General features: G+C 45.9%; 1 long non-coding RNA gene across 2 annotated transcripts; it reads right to left on the reverse strand.

Annotated features, from left to right (window-relative positions):
• Positions 1-6,636: 6,636 nt before the first annotated feature.
• LOC130524780 (uncharacterized) lies at positions 6,637-7,675 on the reverse strand. 2 transcript variants are annotated; one of them, XR_008950246.1, is made up of 3 exons: positions 7,216-7,675; positions 6,731-7,121; positions 6,637-6,667 (listed from the first exon to the last, which is right to left on the reverse strand). It is a non-coding gene; the product is annotated as an uncharacterized LOC130524780 (long non-coding RNA). The 2 variants fall into 2 exon arrangements; XR_008950245.1 differs by having other exon boundaries at positions 6,637-7,121.
• Positions 7,676-9,435: the final 1,760 nt, after the last annotated feature.

The raw sequence follows: 9,435 nt of genomic DNA on the forward strand, positions 1-9,435 counted from the left end.
TTGCTGTAACAATGTGTATAATAAGTCATATAAGGCTTATATAAGGCTTTTAATTTTTTGCAGACAGATTTTTTTTTTGTTTTGTTTTTTTGGTCCAATATGGCTCTTCCAACATTTTGGGTTGCTGACCCCTGGTCTAGATAGTAGCATGATTTAATAGTGATGGATATAAGTTGAGCAACGTGCTATAATTCACAGGCAAAATAATGATAAACTAACGCAAATATGCTTATATAAAATAATAGGGTGATGCGTGCTTTTATCCACAAGAGGGCAAAATTTAGTCAGTTATGTGGCGTCAGTCTCATGTTGATTAACGTGAAATCTGACTTTTTAGCTGTATTATTGTTGTTGTTGTTGTTGTTGTTGTTATTGCAGTAGTAGTAATATAATTCATATAATTAATTAATATCAATAATAATAATAATAATAATAGGACCCAGTGGACTGTAGGGGACTGGGCTGAGAGGCGGAGGGTTCTGGGCTCAATCCCCAAACATGGAAGGTGTTCTGGTAGTAGGGGGAGGCGCCAGGACACCTCTGGAGCCCTGCCGAGGTACCCTTGAGCATGTTAGCAAAGCCCTAAATGCCCAGGGATGAGCCGTATGGAATTCCTCTGTAGGCTCTGCAGCTCTCTTCCTGTGACCCTGAAAGGGATGAAGCAGTCAAACAATAACAATAAAAACAACAATTACTTTTGTCAGCCTGTGCTCTTTAAAGATCGTTCAGAACAAATATAGCGTTATTGGTTGGTTTGCAATTTATATTTAAAGTTCCACTAATTTGCAGGGCACTTTTGGAATAAAGGAGATATATTATATATTTTATATATGTTTGCTGGTGTCAGCTTATTTGCAACAGTGATTGTTTCTACGCCTTCCAGGGCCCTGTGTTCAGGAGCCATCTCAACGGTCCTGGAAATTGGGTACTTGTGTGTGCATAACCAGGTTTTGTTACCCCACTCGGTTTGCTGTCTTTCTCTGAACTAAATAAGGTGAAAAAATTCTAAAAGGAGCAGGAAACTGCTTGTAAACCTTTTGTCGACCCTCCTTCTCTGTCATTAATAGAGTGTTCTGTGGAATAAGAAGCAGATGATCTGGCAAAAAGAGAATTTTTTTTTCAGGACTGTTGTTGTTTCTGGATTATTTGCAACTGATGTTACAGGATGCGTCAGTTTTATGGAACTGTTTGATGTTAACTGGTGAAAAGATGTTGAAAACAGCAGAAATCGGGCCCGGGCTCGGTTCCTAATGTAGTGGGTCTGAAATAGCCACATATAGTTTATTATGTTAACAGACACCCCCTCTTTTTCATTTTAATATTTGAACCTTTATACGGTTTGCAGAAATCATTGCCACTTTGCACCAGTAGAGAGTGCTTTAACACCAGTGGGTCCAAGCAAACAGTCTATGCTCTGCTTTTGCTCTGCGCATGTGCAAAGAATAAACTACACTGCGCAGCAGTAGCGTGAGCTGACAAAACTCGCGTGTTGGATCCACAGGTATGTAAAATGTACTATTTGTACAGTTCTCTTCAGTTAAACTATGTAGCAACATATAAGCGAAGTCATGAAGGGAAGCTAAGCACTGTAAGATGTTGAAATATGTACTTTATCGTCGTGGTTTGTTATCGGGCATTCCCGTCAGCAAAAGGTTAGTTAAACACGAGTGAGTGTATATGTGTGTGTGTGCGTAGTTCCGACCATAAAAGTTACTGGTGACTAGTTATTGTTTGTTAGTACTATTCTGAGAGTAATTGGTATGGTACTTGCCATGTTGTGTATATGAATGTGAACATTCAAGTGCATGTGCAAAGAATAAAATACACTGCGCAGCAGCAGTAGCGTGAGCTGACAACTCGCGTGTCGTGTGTTTGGATCCACAGGTAGTTATACCGTAGCTCAGCCGCTCAGCGCCCGCCGCCTGAGTGGCTCATGCTGCCGGACCAGAGACCCCTAGCTCTGGCGCCGGTAACATTTGGGGGCTCGTCCGGGATCATTAGCGTTTCTGCCTAGTGAAGTGAGTGTCGCGACGACGTGAAACGGTGCCCAAAGCTTCAGGGAAGGCTGCAGTCCAGAGCGTCATCCAGAGAGCGGAAATCACCAGAGTAACGCCAAGATGGCCACTGTCACCCCACGGCGGATGCTGATCTTCAAGATCCAGAAGAATCTTTCATATTTGAGTACAGACCAGCTATTGGCAGTTGTGAGTTCAATAGACGATGGCAGCAAAAAACATGAGGTTAAAGATTTGAGTGAACCAGAACTGTATGACCTGATTGTGGACTACCTCAGGAGTGAGAAATTAAGTGCTATGGAAGATGAAGGTATGACACAACTCCTTATCCTGAATGACATGCTGAGTGACCTGCTGGCCACAGACCCCGGTGGAAGTGAAGCTCGCCAGACTGCGCCGGAGACAGGACAGCCAGTGGAGGAGTCATCACCCCACCAGGAGCAGCTATCCACTTCACCTCATTCTGATCATCACGACACAGTCACACAATCCACCACAACCCCACACAACCACAACATTCCCACACAGCCATTGCAGATGAACAAAGACATTCACATGCATCCAGCACCTTCACGAAGAGACAGTGGACTGCCAGCAAGGAACTTTGACACTTCCACAGTCACCAGGGCTTTCACCGCAGGCGTTGATGGATCTCCCCATGGTAGAGTAAGTCTGTCATCCAGCATGGGAGACCAGGTATTGAGGGTGAATGATTTTGCAGCTCTGCTCCCACGCAGAGAATTTAAGTTACATGGTGGACAAATCTCTGATGTTGGGTCTGATATGTCATACAGTAACCTTTGTAAACAAATCGAAGAAGGTATACAGGAAGGTTTTACTGAGTCAGAGGTGATTCGCACTGTGATGAAAATAATCAAACCAGGTACATTCAGAGAAATGTTGACAAACAAAAGTGATTTAACTGTTGATGAGCTAAAGCGGTTTCTCCGCGCACATATCAGGGACAAAAGCAGCACTGAACTTTTTCAAGAGTTAAATAATGCTAAACAACAGGACAAAGAGAGTCCTCAACAATTCCTATACAAGATAATGGGTTTAAAACAGCGTGTTTTGTTTGAGTCACAACAACCTGGTGCAGAGTTTAGCTACGACAAAAAGCTGGTTCAGGGCACCTTTCTTCACACTTTGTATCAAGGTCTGAATGAGAAAAATAACCATGTTCGTTATGATCTCAAACCTCTTCTCACAGACTCGCAGGTTAGTGATGACTTTCTTTTGGACCAGATAACTAAGTCTACCAGTGAGGAGACAGAGAGACTCAGACGCCTTGGCACAGTAGCTAAAAACCGACCAGTGACCGTGAGCCCAGCTCAGCTTGACTGTAGTGACTCAACTAAGCAGACTAGAGTTGACACTGAGTTACAGGCTAACCGTGCCGCTATTGAAGAACTGACTGCACAGGTGTCCTCCCTGACCAAACAGCTGGCTCAAGTGGTGAGGCCTGCTGACACTGCCACCCCTGTGAACACACACTCAGCCACAGCCCAGCCAATGCCACCAACATCTGAAGCCCGTGGCAGATGCAGCAACTGTGTTCAGCAGGGCAAGATGAGTTGCCCTCACTGCTCGTATGTGGCCAAGCTGGACATCGGGCGGTCGGCTGTCTTCAAAGGAGGACGTCGGGAAACGGGATGAGGTCACTGGAAAAGGGCAGCCAGTGACCGTGACAGCTAAGGAACCCCCAGCCCAACCAGCATGTCTAAGGCAGCAAGTCCTGTAAAAACAAAAGCACAGTGTCAACCACCAACAAAGAAACGCTTAGCACAGCTCATAGGAAAGCGATGTATGGTCTCATGTACTCTGAATGGTGTTCCTCTCCAGATGTTGCTTGACTCAGGGGCTCAAGTGACGATGGTGGGGAGAGGCTGGATGGAAGAAGCACTCCCCCATGTCGATATCCAGCCACTTGAATCCCTCCCTCTTGATGAGCCGCTGGTGATTTCTGCAGCAAATGGCACAGTTGTCCCCTTTGATGGATGGGCAGATGTTGAACTCCAAATCGGTAACAAACACTGTGGATATGTCACCATTCAAGTGCCAATGCTAATCAGCCAGAACTGTCTCAACTGTCCTCTCTTAGGCAGCAATGTTTTAGTTGAGATAATCAAAGAACAGAGAAGTGAGGTTGATATTTCTGCTTTATTAAAAGAAACCTTAAGTATAAATGACAGTGCTGTCGAAGCCCTAGTTGCCACTTGCCAGATGTTGACCCCAGGTGAGACAGCTGTAGAGTGCAGTGTGAGAACAGGGAAGACGGGTTCCACCATTCCTGCAGGGCAGATTTGTGAGGTGAGGTGCAGAGTCAGGGAATGGCCAAGTGGTGGGTTATGCTCTTCCAACCCGATGTAGTGAGTAACTGTCCTGAGGGGTTGGATTTGTTTCAGGCCTTAGTTGATGTTCCAAGTGGGGCCACAAATTTGTCAAGATACCTGTTCAAAACCCCACTAAACATGACATCTACCTCCCTAAGAGAACAGTTTTAGGAACATTAGAGGAAGTTACTGAAGTTAAACCAGTGAACTGTTTTCCCGGTGGGTTAGAACCCATGTCCCCTAACACTGTTAGTACATCCTCAGCTCAGGTTAGCACAGACAAACAAAGAGGAACAAGTGAGAAAAACAAGACAGAGGACACAACAACACAGAGATGGCATCCCCCTGTTGATGTGTCGCACCTGGAGAGACATGAACAAAACATAGTCAGAGACATGTTGTATGAGGAGTCAGATGTCTTCGCCAAGATGACTGTGACATTGGGTGCATCCCAAGCCTGCAATTGAAAATCCATCTGAAGGATGACACGCCAGTGCAGACGTCCTACAACTCTGTTCCGAAGCCCTTGTACAGGGAGGTGAAGGACTATGTACAAAATCTTCTTGACCAGGGCTGGATCAGAAAGTCTACTTCTTCCTACTCATCTCCAGTGGTCTGTGTTAGGAAGAAGGACAAGAGTTTGCGTCTGTGTATTGATTTTAGAGGCTTGAATCGGAAAACCATCCCCGACCGCCACCCTCTTCCACGCATCCAAGATCTGTTAGACAGTCTGGGGGGTCTGGGGGGGTACTCATGGTTCTCCATACGGACCAGGGTAGTGCATACCATCAAGGGTTTGTCGATGAGAGCTCCAGACATCTGACTGCCTTTAGCACACCCTGGGGGCTTATGAGTGGACCCGCCTCCCATTTGGTCTAACAAACGCCCCAGCGGCTTTTCAAAGATGTATGGAGGGAGTTCTTGACGGGTTAAGGGACGAGTGCTTTCTCCATATTTGGACGACGTTCTCTGTTTTTCCAAGACTTTTCATGACCATGTTGAAGATCTGAGACGGGTGCTCTGTCGCCTGCGAGAGTATGGTATCAAATTACGTCCAAAAAAATGTGACCTGTTTAAAAGCCAGGTCAGGTATTTAGGCGCTTAGTGACTCGCGAAGGTGTTCAGATTGACCCTGAAGATATTGAGGCAGTTCAGCATTTGAAAGAGAAAGAGCCAAAGAATGTGGGAGAGGTCAGAGCCCTCTTAGGTTTTTTAGGCTATTACAGAACATTCATACAGGACTTTTCTAGGATAGCAAGACCTCTGTTTCAGCTGATAGAGAGTCCTAGTGAGCCTAGCCAGAGAGCTACCAAGGTTAAGTCAAAAAATACTAAGAGTGGTCAGCTCTTATCCAAAACACCTGTTTATTGGACACCAGATCATAGTGCTGTAGTATCACGCCTGGTGGATATGTTAACCAGTCCACCCATTTTGGCTTATCCAGACTATGACTTACCTTTTGTACTCCACACAGATGCCTCGAACGAAGGTCTGGGTGCTGTGCTCTATCAACAGCAGGGAAACAAGCTCCGGGTTATTGCTTATGGCTCCAGGACACTCACGCCTGCTGAGAAAAACTACCATCTCCATTCTAGCAAGCTTGAGTTCCTGGCGTTAAAGTGGGCAATCTGTGATAAATTTAGAGATTACCTCTATTACGCCCCCACTTTCACAGTATACACGGATAATAACCCCCTTACATATGTTTTGAGCTCAGCCAGGTTGAACGCAGTCGGACATCGTTGGGTGGGTGAATTAGCCGACTTTCATTTCACCATCAAATATCGTCCAGGCAAGTCAAACACTGATGCTGACACCCTGTCAAGACACCCAGTGCATCTTGATGGTCACCTGAAAGAGTTCACAGAGACAGTGTCCCCTGATGTAGTCTCCGCCATCTGGCAGGGAGACACAGCTGTAAAAGACGGTGATGTGCCGTGGGTGGCTGCATTACAGCTGCAGTCGGATGTAAGTGACGCACACTTTGGAGGCACCCCTGTCATCACACCAGAGAGTGTCAGAGATGCACAGAAAGAAGATGCTCCTATCTGTGAGGTGATATAACCTAAAGAAAAATGGATGGAGTCCTCAGGATAAAGGAAAGAGACAAATGGGACGAGAAACACGCAGACTGGTACACGAATGGAACAGACTCAGACTTGACAAAGGGATTTTGTACAGACAGACAGGACAGAGGAAACAGTTGTTGGTTCTCCCCAGTAAACTGAAGGCCACCGTGTTAAAACACCTGCATGATGACATGGGACATGTGGGCGCTGATAAAGTCATACATTTAGCACGAGAAAGGTTTTTATTGGCCTTTTATGCAACAGGACATAGAAGATTATGTGATTCGCCAGTGTCAGTGTATTAAACAAAAACATCCAAACAGACCAGAGAGAGCACCTATGGGTTCTATAACAACCAGTGCCCCATTTGAGCTCATCTCAATTGATTATTTACATCTGGAACAGAGTAAAGGTGGTTATGAGTACATTTTAGTCCTGGTAGATCACTTTACTCGGTTTGGTCAAGCTTATGCCACAAAAAACAAATCTGGCAGAACAGCAGCCGAGAAAATCTTCTATGACTTTATCCCTCGCTTCGGGTACCCTGCAAAGCTACATCATGATCAGGGCCGGGAGTTTGAAAACAGTCTCTTCCAGAGACTTCAGCAGCTCGCAGGAATTTCCCCTCACGAACCACTCCCTACCATCCGCAGGGGAATCCTGTCGAGCGCCTGAACAGGACACTTCTACAGATGCTCCGCACTCTGCAGGAGGAGAAAAAAACAGAGTGGAAGGATCACCTACCTCACATTGTCCACGCGTACAACTGTACAAGACATGAGGGAACAGGTTATTCACCATTTTTTCTTCTTTATGGTAGAGCTCCACGTTTGCCTGTAGATCTGCTCTTTGACTTGAAACCTGAAGAGGGACCACGGTCCAGGCAAGAGTATGCACAGAAATGGGCTTCACGCATGCAGGAAGCATACAAAATTGCTTCAGAAACCAGTGGGAAGCGTTCAGCTAAGGGAAAGAAGTATTATGATCAGCATGTGAAAGGTATTACACTGCAGCCTGGAGATCGTGTGCTTGTCAGGAATCTGTCGGAGAGGGGTGGTCCGGGCAAACTTAGAGCTTATTGGGAGAAAAAGGTTCATCGAGTGGTTGAAAAGATGGGAGACGGACCTGTTTACAGAGTTCAACCAGAAACAGGAGAACGCACTCTCCGTGTGCTGCATCGCAACCTTCTGCTACCTGTTAATGATTTGCCTTTAGAAGTCCCACCGAGTCAGTCCGCACCTAGACAGAGACAAAGACAGACAGACTGTTAACAGAAACAACAGAGAGACAGTGGAGCAGGAGTCTGAACACTCTGAGGAAGAGGAGGAATACACATATTGCCTTCGAACAATTCCAGTATATAGCAGGAGGAGAGTCAGACCGGCAAGTCCTCAGTCTAACCCACCAGATGAGCTCCGACCTATAGCCCCAGAGTTTCAACCACTGAGACATACTGAAATGTCAACTGAACAACAACGTGATCCTGTCACCGTCCCAGATCCAGTGCAGACACCAGACCAGCAGGCAGCTGTTCCACCACCAGCTCAGGAAGTGCAAGGAGAACTCATAACTGATGACACTGCGGAGGAGGCTGATTCAAGAGAGCAGGAGGACAATGATGAGCCTGCAGTGGAAATGTCTGAGGAGGAAGTGCAACCTGTGAGGAGGTCAGCTCGAGCACAGAGACCTCGAGAAATGCTCACATATGACACTCTTGGACAACCATCATACCAGTCTTGGGGACCAGGTGCAAACCTGATGTTCGCCTATGCCCCTTACCCCATGTCTCATCTCCCATTACCCCTCAATCCATGTCCCATACCCTCCTTTTACCCAGCTGTCCCCGAACATTGTTTCTACCCTGCACAAGCAGTGTGGACATGCTAGAGACACACAAAGACTTGAAGGACAGACGAGACCAGACTTCACTGTACACATACACACCTACACTGGCACACACTTACACACACATGCTTACACATACACACCTACACTGGCACACACTCATACATATACACACATAACTGTACGTTGACAATTGGACTGTTTTGAGACATTTTCTTTTAAAATTTTTTTGTTAGTTTGGTTCTAGATGTCTGGAGACATCTCTTGAAGCAGGGGAGAGGTAGTGGGTCTGAAATAGCCACATATAGTTTATTATGTTAACAGAACCCCCTCTTTTTCATTTTAATATTTGAACCTTTATACGGTTTGCAGAAATCATTGCCACTTTGCACCAGTAGAGAGTGCTTTAACACCAGTGGTCCAAGCAAACAGTCTATGCTCTGCTTTTGCTCTGCGCATGTGCAAAGAATAAAATACACTGCGCAGCAGTAGCGTGAGCTGACAACTCGCGTGTTTGGATCCACAGGTATGTAAAATGTACTATTTGTACAGTTCTCTTCAGTTAAACTATGTAGCAACATATAAGCGAAGTCATGAAGGGAAGCTAAGCACTGTAAGATGTTGAAATATGTACTTTATCGTCGTGGTTTGTTATCGGGCATTCCCGTCAGCAAAAGGTTAGTTAAACACGAGTGAGTGAGTGTATATGTGTGTGTGTGCGTAGTTCCGACCATAAAAGTTACTGGTGACTAGTTATTGTTTGTTAGTACTATTCTGAGAGTAATTGGTATGGTACTTGCCATGTTGTGTATATGAATGTGAACATTCAAGTGCATGTGCAAAGAATAAAATACACTGCGCAGCAGTAGCGTGAGCTGACAACTCGCGTGTGTGTGTGTTTGGATCCACAGGTAGTTATACCGTAGCTCAGCCGCTCAGCGCCCGCCGCCTGAGTGGCTCATGCTGCCGGACCAGAGACCCCTAGCTCTGGCGCCGGTAACACTAACAAGAGCCTGAACGAGGACACGCAAAGGGGTCTAATCCAAACAAACAACAATGTCCTGTTTCCTGCCGTTCGAAAAACGAATCTAATCTTGTTGATCAGTCGTTCAAATTTCTCTTTATTTGTCTTCCAGCTACTTCCTGCCACGGGGGCTTTGGCAGCCATGACAG

The sequence above is a fragment of the Takifugu flavidus genome, chromosome 4 (assembly GCF_003711565.1).
Source record: "Takifugu flavidus isolate HTHZ2018 chromosome 4, ASM371156v2, whole genome shotgun sequence".
NCBI lineage: Eukaryota > Metazoa > Chordata > Actinopteri > Tetraodontiformes > Tetraodontidae > Takifugu > Takifugu flavidus.